Source organism: Periplaneta americana, chromosome 15, assembly GCF_040183065.1.
Source record: "Periplaneta americana isolate PAMFEO1 chromosome 15, P.americana_PAMFEO1_priV1, whole genome shotgun sequence".
Lineage (NCBI taxonomy): Eukaryota > Metazoa > Arthropoda > Insecta > Blattodea > Blattidae > Periplaneta > Periplaneta americana.
The window spans coordinates 59,121,407-59,138,490 of NC_091131.1; the positions used below are offsets into that span (position 1 = coordinate 59,121,407).

A 17,084-nucleotide genomic window follows, 5' to 3' on the forward strand; every position below is an offset into this window, starting at 1 on the left:
TTTGCATGAAAGAAAATATGTTAAGCTTTTCGAAATAACAGACAAGAAAATGTGTACATTTGTGAGTAACTGACATTTTTGTTTTAATTCCTTCATGGTTTTTGTTATAGAGAAGTTTCATTCAGTATTTTAATTTGTCTGCAATTAACAACACAGGGGACACACAATCGTGGCAAGGACAGCTAGAATTCATGTCTCTTAAGAACATAAAATGTCACAAGTCACAATCCCTTTCTCTATTTTGACAAGTTGTAAAAATAAGTTTTTGACTTATGTCTACACAGACCAAAATAAAACGATAATATAGACTCAATGATTTGGTGTTAATTTTTCCTTATGAACTCTTTCCAATTTTTCCATCTTTACCCACTCATTGCTCTATTACAGTATTCATTAAGAGTTCTGCTAGACACTGTTATAAAATAATCCATTGTGTAACATTTTTTAAGACCTACACATTTAAATAAAGGTTTCTTTATTTTGAAAGTATGAATTTCAAAGCTTTTCAAGGAAGATGTTAAACAATGGCTCAATTAGTAGATAACTGGAAGGTGATGAGTCCAGTTCTGGGCATAGAAAATAATTTTTTCTTCTATCATAACTTCCAGAATAGCTCTGGAGCCAAAAATAAGTAGAGCAATTCCTTTGTTTTTTAGTGCATTAGTCTATTTTATCTCATTACATGTATACTAGTTCATTCATGCTTGTCACTGTACAAACAGTCTTCCTTATTCATTATTATATATTGTTTTTGAATCTCAAGTTAAACTAACAAAGAAAGGTTTGGTGTGTTTTGTTATTAGAAACTATGATCCGTAAAATAATTGCATGCTGAGCATAATTAGTTTAAATACATAGCTGAGAGTGCTTGTCTCAATTATTGTATCCTCCCAAGCTCTTTGAGTACGTATTATACATATTCCTTGGCAGCAAGAGTTAACAGTACTGTAATATATTACCAGTAATAGTAGTTTCAGTATAATATAATCTAAATCGGTTGAATTTCTCATAAAATCGCTCGTCTTTTGTCTTTTATTTTATACTTTAAAACAATTATCCACATATATTTACCATTCAAGGCAACTGTTTGGTTAACTGGCAGGCTGTAGAGAAAGGTGCGTAGGCCTACATTAGAAGCAAGATTTGTTTTTGTAAGAACGTTTTCATAGATATGTGGAATTAGGGGCGTATTTTGCGGGCTACCAGTGGTAGCCCTAGGAAATTACAAAAGAAAAAGTTTATAATATAACATAATGTAATAATTTTGTATTATTAGTTTTACCATAGTAATTAAAATTAAAGTAATTGTTAGATATATTTTGTGTAATAATAGGGTCAGCGGTAGCCCAAACCCTTTAACCAGTATACGCCACTGTGTGGAATGTAGTTGGCAGTGAAGTAGAGAACGTCTTTTCATTGGGACTTGTGGTAGCCCTATTTTATTCTTTGTTATAATTTCTATTTATGTGAAAGTACAATAAACTATGTTAGAAAGGATTTATCATTGACAAATCTAGTTCTGTACATTAATTTAAATTTTTGGCATCCATATAGCTTATTGGTAGGCCTACTATTACTACGACAGCAACCACTTGATTTCTGAAACTGAACGTGTCCTCTGATTGTGCTGTGTTGTTCCAATCTTGCGCCGTTCTTACCACATGTTGCTTCATGGAGGAAAAAGGCAGACAGTTCTGTCATCGAAAGATGTTGACAGTGGTAATGAAAAGTTCAATGTGTTGATGACATCCGAATGAATGTGAGGAAAGAAAGGAAAGATTATTAATAAAGGTTACTGTCTTAATATATGAGTAATCGAAGTGGAAAATAAAAGAGGCATTTTTCTTAGAATATATTTGTTATTTTTCGTTATGTTTATCCAAAAATCTCACATTCCACCGAGTCTGTGAGGTTTTCAGAGGATTCGTTGTAAGTTACAGTCCTTTGTTGTATGAATTTCTCATACATTTCACCTATATCTTGGAAGAGAGTATTGGGTGTCTTGCGGATATTGATTGTAATAATCACTTTCACTTGATTTGTAAAATTCTCATAGCTCTCATCTTTGCTACGACAAAAGAAGATGAGTATTATATTGATTGCATTTAGTTATTGGATATTTGTGCGTGGATCTACTTGCAAAACTGTAAATGAGAATATATTACGCAACATACAGACGCGATTTTGCAAGAGTTCCTCTTTGATGTATTTAACACCACCATCGAGAAGAATCCAGAGAGTGTATGAATTATTATTTCAGAGATTCGACGAGAGATGTCACCACTCATTACGTCTGAAAATACTTTGAAATCGGACGTTCTTATTTGATTATATTTGCCGGCTGTTTTACTGTCACTTTATAAGCGCCTAATATAACTATATAAAAACTACTAACATTTCGATTTTTAGTATCTCTGCATTATTTTATGTTGTAATTCTAGTAAAATAACAGAGTTTGACGTACAGTTCGTACGTTCAACGCCATATTGGGTTGTGCCAGACCACTTGTTGTGTTGGTGGCAACGTGAGAAGTGAAATTGGGATTTGAAGAAGTGTTTGTGCCGTGAAAAATTCCTTCATGATGAACGGGTAAGGATTATATTTGTTGTAAAACGAATATATAAAGATATAATACTATAGGGTGGAGCAGCGGGAGTTTGCATGAAACGCCATGCAAGGTTGAATTTGACAGTTCTCAGCTGACAGTGATGATGATGCCTGTCCAACACTAATTTTGATGTTTATCTTTCCATAACATTTGCTTATGGACCACAGTAAAAATGAATATTAGTATGCGTACTGTATAATTACACAGATGACATCATATGGTATATGGATACTAACAAAGTAATTTATGTAGTTTGTTGAGGTTAAGTGTAAATGGCTAGCGGTGTGTGGTTCAAAGTTTGTAGTTCTTCAAAGTAGCTGCATTTTCAGAAGGGAAAAGAGGAATTTAAGATTAGCGGCTCATCCATAGAGTTACGAAATGCAGTCGTTGCAATTTCGTATGAAATGCTAATAATTGGCACGGATTTCTGTGTTCTGACATTGGACTTCCATTCGTGTCTCTGAAAATAATACGTACCGGTACGTAAGTTCTTAAGCTGTAGCATATGCCAACGTAACATAATTCCTTGTTTCAAATGTCGAACAGCGAAACGGGATACATGAGTTTTTTGATTAACTTTATCTAATTGACGTTAACAGGTAGGCTACTTGCCTACCGGAGGAAAAATTATATCAAACTTCTACATATTCGAATATAACTTATAAATGCATATGAAAATGTTGAAGACAGTGAAATTATTTGTCTTAGTAGTATTTTAGCAAGATAAAATAAATGTAGTTACGACAAAACACGTAGTTAATTGTAACCTTATCACTTATGAGTTATTGTTACAATATTATACATAGTGTTGACTTTACACAGTATATGAAAGCTATTCATGACTCACTTCGGCCTTTCAGGAGGAATGCTGTGTTCAAGATATAATATGTTACATGGCGGTTACTGAATAATGAATCCCATAACCACATTAGATAGGCTATTCATTATGTTTATATTATTTTATGAAGTCCTGTCAGTGGAGTACAAGTAAGTTTGCTTTTTTAAACATTCTAGATTTTTATTCTTCAATGAGAATTTTAGTAAAAGAAATATTAGATATAAAGATAAGATTTCCAATAAAACATTAAAAATCTGGCACTTGGTTAAAGTTTGTTCGATTAGTTTTGAAATCTATAATGGTCGGGCAGAAGTCCAGAACCAGTAGGCTAATTGCCACAGACTAATATATGAACACATGTACAAGTCACACAGAGAAAACTAATTCAGGAATACTCGAATGGAAACATAGTTCAGTTTTTCTCGTCTCCTTTTACTACATATTGATTCTGTAAGACAGATTTAACAAAATGTGATATTGTCAACTCTGGGTATGGGTGGATTTTAATACTATAAATTTGGTAAATGTTGTACAGCTCTCACATGGTGCTCTGTGCTGTCATTATATTGATCTGTAGATTCACAGTTGTATAAAAATTAAGAACAAGGTAGAGTATCCATCGGCCACCACTGAATGAATATTGAACACTTATCACTACCAATGTAGCGTTATAAACCAATTTTAAATACTTTTATCACAGCCACAACACATTTCAGTTCTTATTGTACTACATAATATATGGCCTTATCACTACATTAACACATTTAATATATCACAAAACATACACTGAACGAATTAAATATAATTATTATGAAAGTTGCCATATTTTCTTCTTGGAATTACGATCCACTTACACTAGATGGCTACCGACACAAAAGGCAGGGTCGGCAATAAATGCAAACGAAATGATACTAAACGTGAGGAATGTTACTACAGGTGTGTAGTATTATGTGACAGGTTAGGTTAGTTTAGATTAGATTAGGTGTGTATTAAGTGACAGGTTAAGTTAGGTTTGAATAGGCGTGTAGTATTATGAGAGAGGTTAGGTTAGGTGTGTAGTATTATTACTATGTTGGCGACACTGAAACCCACTGTTACATTAACGAAATATGGCCGTATTCTTCATTCACGCACGACGATTTCCGTACACAAGTAAGGTACATATTTAAGGCGGATTGGATAGGCATATAACTCTCCCAGTGATCACATCAATTTCTACTAATCAATACTATAAATCCAAGACATTTTCAAGGTTTTTTTTTTTTTTTAAGTTCTTATATGGCTGGGACATAAGTAACCTTCACCCGATGGAATTTCTCTGTGTGTATGTCTGTTTCCTTTTGTTAGTCATGTACCAGTACTAGTAGAAGTACAATGCTGACCACACAGCCAATGATTCTCAGCATTTTGTGAGTGGTAATATGAATTCATCATCATTACAGAAAAGTAGGAGCACACTGGGCAAATATTAAAGTCCCTGTATGCTTAAGAGTTGAGACATGTGAATCGAAACGCATGGCTTGCAGTATTTTACTTGACAGTCAAGAAAACATTGCCATAGGGATAATCAATTCTGATTGGTTGGACCAAAAAGCCATTACTTAGGCCTATAAGTATTATACCGGTACTAAATTTTCAGATAAATTAACAAATGGATTTTCCTTTGCTCAGGGCCACCCATAAGAAGAGACGGACACCACTTGAGTGGTGGATCTGGAAGCCAGGGTGTGCCTGGACCGATTTTTAAGCTTAGATATTTTTGAGGGAGAGTAAGACAAAATATTCACAAAACTTCTTTTTTACATGAAGAAAAAAGTTATATTAAGTCACATATTACTGAAACAGTAATTATGATGTTTTCAATAAGTTTTAAGAAAAATGCTACTAATAAAGGGTTAAGATTAAAATAGCCTTCTTTTCAAGAACTTCTATAAATATGATGTTTCAGTTAGGGCGCTACTGTACAATAATTAAATAGGATACATTATAATGATTTAGTTATATCTTCGTATAGCTAACTTTTTTTCAATTCATTCTTAGTTTTCTGCCCATTGATAGGTCTTTCACTGCAAATCCACCTTCTGCAGTCGTCCCTCTTTTCCACCTTTTAGTCTCCACATGTGATCCATTATAATATCGTAATGTTATCTGTCTTCTGATATCTTCTTCTGCCCCGAACTTTTCTCCTGTTCAGCATTCCTTCTAGTGCATCGTTGAGTAGGCAGTTTCTGTGTAGCCTGTCATTCATTCATAGTGTTCTACCCAAGGGCAAGTCTTTCATTAAATCCAGTATCCTCCAGTCTTTCCTATTTTCTTCCTTCCTCTTTGTCTCCGTATGTATGCTATCTATCATCTGATATCTTCTTCTGCCCCAAACTCTTCTCCCATTCACCATTGCTTCCAATGCATTCTTCAGAAGGTAGTTTCTTCTCAACCAGTGACCCAGCCAATTCCTTTTCCTCTTCCTGATTAGTTTCAGCATAATTCTTTCTTCGTTTACAGTTTTTCTTGTGAAGGGTAAATGCGATGGCTTCTCCCACTCTTTCTAGCACAGCTTCATTTCTAATTCTGTTCTTTGTTTGTTTCATATGCATTATTCTTTTTCCGATCCACGTTTGTCGTAATGACCATGTTTCTGCCACATACAATGCAACACTCCACAATAAACACTTCACTAGTCTTTCCTTAATTCTTTTTTCATAGGTCTGCAGGGAATGATCCCTTTTCTGTTAAAAGCTCCATTTGCCATTGTATCCTTGTATATTTAAATATTTTCTTTAAAATATATGCCTGCATTTGTTTTCAAAATATATCTTATTTTTTTTTTTACTCAGATTATTACTTAAATAATTATGTTTATAAAGTGAGGGGTTTTTATTTGTTTTCAATTTCAGTAAAAGCAAGGTTAACAAACATTGTAATAAAATTTTCATAGCTTATTGTCTTAGTACTGTATTTAAGGGGTTAGGTACAGTTTACAGCAGTAAAATTTTTGGAATATTCAACATTTTCCTCCATTACTATGTCTTGTACAATAATGAAAATTGGTATATCTAAAACACTATCCTTCCGCTATATGAAAAAAAAAAAAACATTTTTATGACTAAAAAAAATTATTTATATGTATCTTTTTCAAAATGCAAAATGGTCGCAGTTAACTGTGCAGTGGTGAAGCGTTTCCCTCATACCTCATAAACTTGTTAACTTTTTCATGTTCTCTCTCTCTTTTATTTTATAGCTGAAACTCATGTTTACAACATCATGCTCTTTCAACTATATTCCTTAATAAATAATATTTTTTTTTTATTTTGTGTTAGAAGAAAATACTGATATTTAACCGTTTTTTTAAATGAATTTATTTTTTATCAGACAATCTATCAAAGATAGAGAAGTGATCTTGCATCATATTGTAGATATGACATGCATAAATACACACAAAAAATTTCATCACAGAATGTTTGATAGTTTTTGAGTTATATGGGAAACACTTCACCACTGCACAGTGAACTGAATTTTGGGGGGGGGGGGAAATTGTAAACAATTTTTTTAAATCGTAACAATATTTTTTTCGTATAGCAGAAGGACTGTGTTTTACACATACTAATTTTACAAGATACAGTAATGGAGGAAAAAAATGTTGAATATTTCCAAAATTTTACTGCTATAAGCTGTACCTAACCCCTTAAATTATAGAAGGGGAGGGAGAGAGGGGAGGGCTCTAACAAATGTTTGTGAGGGAGATGGCCACAATTCCTATGGACAGTCCTGCTTTGTTGTTTATTGCAGAACAGAAAAAAATGCTTTCTTATGTTATTCTTCTGTTTTATAATACAAACACAGTAAAAGCCATTTATTAATTAGTTCTATGATTAGACTAAATATGGCATGGTTAGGTAAGAAATGACTTTTTATTCAAGAAGAATAGGTAAACTATATGTCTAAAGTCTAAATTCTCAGCGTCTAGGCTAGTATATAGGAACTCCATGAAACATCAATTAAAGTGAAAAGATAGAAGGCAGAAGAAAGAAAATTTAACTATTCCCCCTTTTTTTTATATACAAAAGGACCAAATGTAATCCAGCCTACACGGCCTTGATAAACATACAGTGCATAGCACAATTCATTGCTTAGAAACTAATGAAATATTTATTAGTTTTCAGAAGTCAGAACTTTCCTAGCAAAGCATCTTCAACACAGCATAATTTCCTTGGTCGGCTGGATTGTTTCGGGTTTCTATGTAGGCATACAAGACTGTTGCGAGATTTCACGAAGGAGAAAAGGAGCACATGTATCGACGTTGAACTTTTGACACCACAGTGAATCAGCAGCTCTGTAATTTTATTGACTTACTGTTGGTTACCTTCTCTACTTCCATATTGGGACATATTCCTATATCATTTATTAGTACAATGATTGATATATTTTATTTTTAAATCTGGGATGGCTTTGATATCGTACATCATGTTTGTTTTGTTTGTTTAGTCAACTGTTCGAAGACAGGTCTGAACCTCATAAGTGATACCAATAAGGAATGTCATGAGGCAACTAGGCTAGGAGATAATGTTTGAATTCAGTTTGATTTATCGTGTGTGAAACTGCAGTGTATAAACGATCACAATATTGCCACAGACTAATATATACAGTCACGAAGCTCAATACGTAGTAAATATGCATCCATAGATAGTTGCTCACCACTAGGATCGCTATTATCGCCTCATTACAGACAATGCGAAATAGTACCGGCATAGTCTATTGTACCTAGCACCCTCACAACTCAAGCTTCGTGACTGTATATACTAAACTGTGATATTACATTGATTAAATTGTACATGAATTAAAATGTAAAATGAAACGGTTACTCTCATAAAAAATGTTAGTTACACTATCGGTGACGGCTTTACGTATTATTATTACGGTTAGGAACTACTAATGGCGTACGGACAGGACAGGAGGACAGGTTAGGGTTAAACCACCCAGAACCAAAAAAACAAAGGAGGAAAAAAAAGAAGAAAGATATTAGGTTCAGTCATCTTCATCACGGGAAAATGATGCAAAACATGATTACTTAAATCTGACATTCGTGATATTCTGTTATATTTAGTTATTGTTCTATTTTTTTACAATTTAAGATTTTGTAGTTAAGTTCTTGTTCCGGGGAACGCCTAACTATTGTATTTAGTGACCCGGATGGTGCAGTCGGTAGAATGCTGGCCTTCTGTGCTCGAGGTTGCGGATTCGATCCTGGGCCAGGTCGATGGCATTTAAGTGTGCTTAAATGCGATAGGCTCATGATAGTAGATTTGCTGGCATGTAAAAGAACTCCTGCGTGACAAAATTCCGGCACACCGGCGACGCTGATATTATAACCTCGGCAGTTGCGAGCGTCGTTAAATATAACATAATTTAATTTAATTATTGTATTTGCAGCTGCGTTTTGTATCTGTTAAAGAAAGTTATTTGTTTTGTTCATAGATGACAGAGTAACATATTCCTTTGAAATAATAGGCCTAATAGGCAAGTTTAGAAATAAACCTAGAATTAGAGCCCATTTCAACACATTGTTAATGGTAAATTAAAATACCGCAATAGCCACCTTATCTCATTATCTCCTGGCTAGTTGTCTCATAAGTGGTGCCTTCTTGGTATCATTTGTGAGGTTCAGACCTGTCTTCGAACAGTTGACTAAACAAACAAAACAAAAAATTCAAGTTTGGTGGAAATTAATACACAGGGCTCCTACAAAAGACCTTTCCGGTTTCGAACACATGTAATTTACGTTCTTTGAATCTGAGGTACATGAAAATAGCAGCAATGGAAAGAGAAACTAAAAAAGTTTAGTTGTGGCAACATTATCTTCCTAGTTGGTAACGCTGCCTCATAACAGCGCATATAAACAAATTTGTTCATTGTATAGGCGAAATGGCAGCTATAGAGGACTGAAAAGCTTGATTTTTCATGTGAACCGGTCGTTATTAATGCGCAACGGCATTACTGAACAAAATTTGGTGCAGTTTCACCCAGTGGGCCTACAATCCTTAAATGGTACACTGATTTTAAGGTAAGCTTCTTCGCAAGCAGTTGCGATTTCATCCGTACCGACTACAGTTGCTGCAAGCCCTAAAACCAAAGGACAAAGTGCTACGAAGAAATTTCTGCATAAGTATGCAGACTTCAATTGAAAACGATGATGAATTTATACTTTCCGAAGTGTTTTCTGACGAAGCCACTTTTCATCTTTCTGGTAAAGTGAACAGACATAACTTTAAATCTGGGGGTCGGAAAATCCGAGTACCTACGTGGAACTTGACTATAGGCTTGATGTGTGCCGTGTTACCAAGGGAGGACAGATTGAACATTTTTAAGGCAAGGAACTAAATTTTTTGAGTTTCTCTTTTCATTGGTACGATTTTCATGCACCTCGGATTCATAGAACTTAAATTACATGTGTTCAAAACCGGAAAAGTCGTTTGTAGGAGCCCTGTACTTGCACAAATATCAAATGTGTTTTGTGTGAAAGCTTCGAGTTTGCAGTTTAAGAAGACATACTTTTCTTTTTCAGGTAAGTCGTTGGTGGCTACTGTTAACTGCATTTGCTGAGATTCGCCGCATAGACAGTACGTTTGTATTTTGCTAATACTTACTCATTGATTTTCTTGTCGGTTTTACTTATAAATATGATGTATGTTGAAGGGAAAAAGGAATGTTACTGGAAAGTTTTAAAATAAAATTCCACAGGAGGCACCGCGAGGCAAATCAAGTGACTTTCTTTCCACCAAAATGTGGACAGTTAGATCTCCTGTAGATTTTCAGAACATATACTGTATCAAATTTTATTCACTTGTTCCGTTGTTAGCAGTCATACTATCGCCAGTGTATATTTTGTGTATAATTATGACTAGAAGCAATCAACTAACCGAATGCCAGTAAATAAACTCTCAAAATTTTCATTCCAGCACATGCAATATTTATGTGATAAAACAGGTGATGTGGAGAAATTATTTAATGAAACCTCTGCCGCGTAATTTTGCCAATATTTGAACTCAGTATGCTCGTCGTGAAAAAGTCCTCAGTTAACGTTTGAGACGTGAACAAATTAATTTGCTATTTGAAAGTAACCTACTCAGCAATGCACGCAGAAGGTTGGGTGATGGGCAACTCATGTGGAGTATGCTTGAAATGTGATTAGCTGAAAATCAGCAATGTAAACATTGTGGGTGCTATTCATAGACTTTCGATAGTCCGCGCTACGAGGGTGCTAAACTAGCCCCGGCTATCGACTTGTTACTTGTACAGGATTCATATTAGATCATATCGCTAACACTGGTTTATGAATACGAAACACGTTAGTTCGCTGATCATCCACCGCGCTAAGAATGTCTGTGAATACGGCCCTGTAAGACTTACGGTACTAGGAGGATCACCTTTCTCCTCCCATCTGTACTTTCGTGTAAAAAGATTAAGCCTACACAATTACAAAAATTCTTAGTCGCCGTTTCGTATCGACAGACGAATTTAGGACCTTTTTTTCGGTCCCAATCGCCAAGCCAGCATTTTTCTTCGAGGCACTCGACCATGATAATACTTTTGTATTCGTACATTGAGAATTGATACCATTACGCTACGATTCTCAACATTTATGGCTACTTCTGAACATTCGTTTTCGCATTTCGTTTGATTTGGCACACATTAAATCACTTCTAGGAATTTATAATGCAGCCCTTACATGGTCAGTAATATTGACCAGTAATAATGGACAAATCTACTGTTCTCCAACCAGATGAACCGTGAAAGAAATGTGCTTACTATTGCGTCATCTATTGGAGCGAAGTAGATAGATAATATTACCGTTATAACGTCAGTTTAAAAAACATGCGCTCTCCTGCATATGTTATTTCCTGTATGGAGGGATTAAAAGACCAGGAGATTAATAGTGATCTAATTTTGTAACTAGGGTAGTATAAATATGTGTGTATCAATATTATCATTTGTGCTGTGAGAGCCAGCCAATAGAGATACGAGTACCCACGTGTGTGACCTTATGACATCAACATTCATTCACAGCATTACCCCGCTTCGTCTCATTCCTCAGTCTTTCTCGTGGTTGGAGTAGTATGTATTGTGGGTTCCTATCACCACGGCGCAGCATGGCGCGTCCTCAGATTGCGGATAGAGGAGACGGAGGATAGCTGCGAATATATTGAATAAACAGTCGCGGATTGCCGATAAGGAATGGTCCTCCAGCTTGGGGGTTGGGCGAAGGGCTAACAACCCATCACCGTAAAAAATAGCTTGTTACGAAACTCCAACATAAGCCTCGGAATGGACTGATTCTTTGGCGCGACCACATCAGAGAAATAAGATTATGAATAGAATCCTGCATTTGGTTACCGAAAGCCTTCAAGCAACCCGCAACAGTGTAGATATGTATGGAGTATACAGTAGCTTGGCGGCATCCAAAGCTACTTAGTTCCGGTTTGCTGCTCAGTAAACACAACTAAGCGGTTGGAAATGAGTGCTACAATAGAATAATTTGGTAGCGAGCACATTATTAGGAAAGAACGTGTATTTTATCAGAAAGAAGGAGACATTTTTTATTTGAAACACTTAAAATGTTCATAATCTTTGATTGTAAGGCACGCACTCATAATGTGTTTTATTTGAAGTTTGTGCTGAAATTTATATTTTTTCATATTTTGTTACAGTCCGCGTCACCGTTTTTGGCGTGTGAAATAAGTAATGGAAACGTTAAGTGCGAGTGTTTTACATTTGCCGCAGTCAGTCTGACAACTGTGTTCGGCAAATGGCTGATGTGACGTGTATAGGAAGTGGTATCATTCTCAGCTGCACTAGCAACATGCTCACAAACTGGGCATTATATATCTAGGACACAGGCCAAAAACGCTGGCGCCAGCTGTAATTCCAAACTTTAATTAGATCTAAAGTAACTAGATTCGTTTTACTTATTGTAAAAATCAGGGGTAGACATATTCCGAGCGCCAGGTAGCCATGGTGATTAAAAATTGTATGTGGTGCTTGAATTGTTTATTGAATTTAAGACTCCTATTTCTTTTATGTCACTAGTACTAATACATAATGTTAACAAATTCGGTTATAGGAAGAAATTCGAATGTGCTTTTTGAATTAACATCGTTACCTTTGTTACGCATCTCAAGATACTGTCCTACATAGCTTCAGAGCGTCTCTGAGAGTGTGTTTGCAATACATAGATATTTAATATTGTTTAATATATTTCAGTAAATCTATGTTTATCTTAGCTCGAATGGTTTCCTCATTGTGTGGACGAAATGTTATGGCTCCTGAAAGTAAAGAGGTTGGCTCCTGTTTTTTTTTTTTTTTAGTCCATTCCTAGTAAAAATTATCTTTATTGCCTATAAGCTTCCTTTAAATATATAATTATTTAGTTATGAAATTCAAGTGTTGTTCCTGTTGTTAACCGACTTAGACACATAGATACACGAATAACCAGCTGTAGATACACTGTACCGGTGCATGAGGGACAACTCCCTGGTTCACTGAAGCGTCACTCATTGACTTGCAACTACCTCTCCATACGAATCTATATGATCGATGTACACCTAACTTGCATTCAAAGTAACCAAATGCAGGACTCTAGTTATGATACGTTCTTTGATAAAAGTAAGCTCAACTTAACATTTTTTTATTACTTCTTGCCGGAGAATTATTTGTATGGTACTACAGGCTTAAATTACCGCCATTCACCGCCGATTCGGTTTCCTCCTGTGCGAGAGAGCGGTCGGATCTCCCCACTAAACACTCGCGCTCTGACCGTTTATAATGGCTGGAAGTCGTATATGCCGCGCCCTGTATAAGTAATTCTGTATATTATAATTAGGTTAAGGGATAGCATGTTTTTTTTTTTTCTGTACTAACTATTCCCTTTCATTTGTTTGTTGATACAAAAATCGCGAAGAAAATTGTATGGTTTAGCTCAAATCGTTGAATAGGTTTTGTAAATATATGAGTCGTATATTTTCAAAAGCAGCTACATCACAATTACAGTACATATTTTTTCAAGAAACACAAAAACATTAAAACCTTAATGTATGATTAATTTGAAAAAAGTGGAACTGTTGTAACGACATTTATTTATTTATTTATTTATTTATTTATTTTTACCTGGTAGAGATAAGGCCATCAGGCCTTCTCTTCCCCTCTACCAGAGGGTTAGAACTACAATATTAAGAATACAACTACAATTAATATTAAAATTTGAATTTAGGGACACAGTGCCCGGTTTATTCAATGATGTATCTGATTTTGAAACTGAAATAGTAATCTGTCTGGTTTTGAAAGTAACCCCCCAACTTCACTTGCTTAAAACAATGCGATGTAGATGGAATTGAAGTGGAATATTCTTACAGACTTCTGTGGACTTACATGGAATATGGACATAGTGAAACCAATGAAAACACAGTTTCATAAAAAGGTGATGTAGCTGCTTTTGAAAATACACGACCCCTATACAAAACCTATTCAATAGTTCAGGAAAAATCGCTATACACTTAAACAGAAGGCATGCAAAAAAAAATATTTTCTCGAATGCTTACAAGGCGTATTTTCGTAAAAATTTCTTAGTTTCGAAATGATTTTGCTGCGTCTGATTACTTTCGTGTAATAAGAAAGCAAAAAAAAAATTGTATTGTGCCAATACTTTTTGCACTTACTGTAACTTGTCTTTCTTCTAAACAGATAATTTACGAACGTACATCAGCTGTGCCTGCGTTCTGCATTCAAGCCGTTCCGAATTGAGGATAGTCATTGTGACTAAAACTGATATGAATTCTTATACTGAAATAAAACAATCTGTGACATTTAAAATCACCCTTTTTTTTAAACCGAGCTGTTTTATGGTCGTATTAGAAAAATGAAAAGAGAATACAGTATTGGAACTAGAAATTACCCTGTGTAATAATTGTTCCTGCACGAAAGTCCAATTTCATAATTGTCGATTCGTTGGGAACTCGATCAAAATTAAAAGGCGCATTTTCAGCGGAGTGCCACCTGAGGACGGGTTTAATTCGAACTGTTTACGATCTTCATTTGCATTAAATCATAGAGCATCTGATCTGCCTCTCGATCAATAACCAATTAAAATTTAAGTTGCACCCATTGCAACCACTCTCATCAACTTAAACAGTGCTAGGCCCTGTGCTTCTGCTTTCCATACCCTGCGTCACACTGGTCACGTGATCAGTTAACTGGTTTGATACTTTCGTACATAGGCCTAACTGTTGAAACATAATAATAATAATAATAATAATAATAATAATAATAATAATAATAATAATAATAATAATAATAAATTATTTATTATTCATATTTGTGTGCTGAACAACAGCCAGAGGCCAATTATAGTTCAGCACAATACACAAACAGAAGATACAAAGGTGCAAAAATAATTAAATAATATCTTAAATCAAGAAAACCATACATAAATAAAATTGAGAACAAGAATAGTAAATACTAATAATCAAAACAAATCTATACCTTAAAAGGATCTAAATTGTGCCCATGCAAATTCGCATATTTTATGCATCTACAGACTGGAGAAAGTGTTTTTGAATTTCTGTTATAAAATTTTTTTTGAAATCTTAAACCTTTTGTAGGAATACGAAGGCTGATATTGTTTATGATAGACTCACAATCAATATCACCCTTGATCACTTTGCAAAAAAATTGATAATCAAGATTTTGACGTCTAGAATAAAGGCTACAACAGTTAAAATATTTACAGGTAATCTCATAATTGAAGTCAGAGGAATTGAGTATAAATCGAAAAGCACATACCGTAAGGAAATAAATTTTCTTTGAATATTTTCCAATTTAACCGAATCAGTTGAAGTAATGGAAATTCCAGGCTACAGATGCATATTCAAGTTTAGATCGAACCAAAGTAAAGTATAGAATTAATAGAGACTCTGGAGTAGAAAAAGAATATCTTATAGATCTTATTAAACCAAGCATTCTTATTGAGTGATTTTATATATATATATATATATATATATATATTGAACATGATCATGATAATATAATTTAGAATCGAGTAATACACGAGATCTTTAATAGAATTTTTCCTAATAATACAGACGTAATTAAATTTTATGGAAGTAGTACGAAATGACAAAAGTTTTTGTTTCATTAATTTTCATTCCATTATCGTCAGACCAAAGTTCATTAGAGTTAATATCATTTTGAAGAGTTTGGCAATCGGCAGAACTATTTATTGAGCGAAATATTTTGAGATCGTCAGCAAATAACAAGTAGTTTGAACTTATTCTTTTACATATGTCATCTATAAATAATAAAATAATAGAGGGCCCAATAATAATAATAATAATAATAATAATAATAATAATAATAATAATAATAATACAGATACTGTCTCATAAGTAATGTCGGTTTGGAGCAGAATTTTACTTGGAGCTTATTGTGACAAGAAATCTCCATTAAGTAAAGGCCATTAGATTCTATGCTCGAACCACTTTTCAGCGAGATTTGTTATCCCGCAACGGTACGTTTCTGGTTTTTGATGCGAAGAATTCGGTGATGTCCATTTCAATGTCTTCAACATTTTGGGAAATTTTTCCACGCAGGAAGTGGCCCATGAATTTGGGGGTAATCTGAAGACGCGAGATGAGGGCTAATGCCGCGTGTGGTAGCAATTCCTCCTAATTCCATTGTTCGAGCGGAATGGGTTTATTTCCATTAGTCCCCCCCCCCCTTGTGGCTGCGCCACTGGATAAGGCAATATAAACAAGATACACTCATTGGAGTAAATTGTTCAGCTGCTGCTAAGCTAATCCTCCCAATGAGTTACATGTTGTAATTTTTTAATTGTTTAGCTGTACCTGCTAATCCTTCTCGTGTCCCTACCCATCGCGATGTCCGTGCAGTGGACGTATACACAACACTAGCGCCATTGCGATCAGAGACAAACGGAATGGGGTCTCGCAAACAAATGATGAATTACTTACATTAAATATTCTTTCGATTCACCTGTCATTTCCTTCGTAAAAATATTGGAAGTTCTGACTCTCTCTGTAAAAGATGTCTGGCATATATTATGTATGAGATTGTAGGCTGTGACAGACGGTCTTGCACTCGATAGATAGTTTGCGCATCACCGTACTCTATAATGTAACCCCGGATGAGGTAGTCTCGAGAATTCAGAATGGATGACGTTGCAGGCTATATTTTGCGGACCGTGTATGAGTATCCATCGCTGTCTACATTTTGCATTAATGCAGGGCTGCGCCGTCATGCTGAAACCACATTTGTTGTACGTCAAACGCCATGTCCTTTAACAATGATCCCATAAACACAAACAATATCGATCGCATCGTGCTTACGTTATTACGAAAAAAAAAATCCTGTCCATAGTCGCCTCCTCCGCCGTTAGGGGATCTTATCCCACAGGAAAATTAAAAATCCAATCATTTCTGTTATCAAGTATTTTTGATCTATCAATGAGCGTGATTAATTCTCACGTCCCTTGAGTTCACTCCACATTCCCTATTATGAAATATTTGGAGGGAATAATTTCGTGTGCATTACGTAGGTATGTAAAGTGGGGTTCATATAAGATTAGTTCCTATA

At 35.0% G+C, this 17,084-nt stretch overlaps 1 long non-coding RNA gene across 1 annotated transcript in view; it reads left to right on the forward strand.

Annotated features, from left to right (window-relative positions):
* Positions 1-1,465: 1,465 nt before the first annotated feature.
* LOC138714997 (uncharacterized) overlaps positions 1,466-17,084 on the forward strand; it is a 935,649-nt gene continuing 920,030 nt past the window's right edge. The window contains exon 1 of the long non-coding RNA XR_011336146.1: positions 1,466-2,589. This is a non-coding gene — a long non-coding RNA (uncharacterized lncRNA). The remainder of the gene's footprint in view (positions 2,590-17,084) is intronic.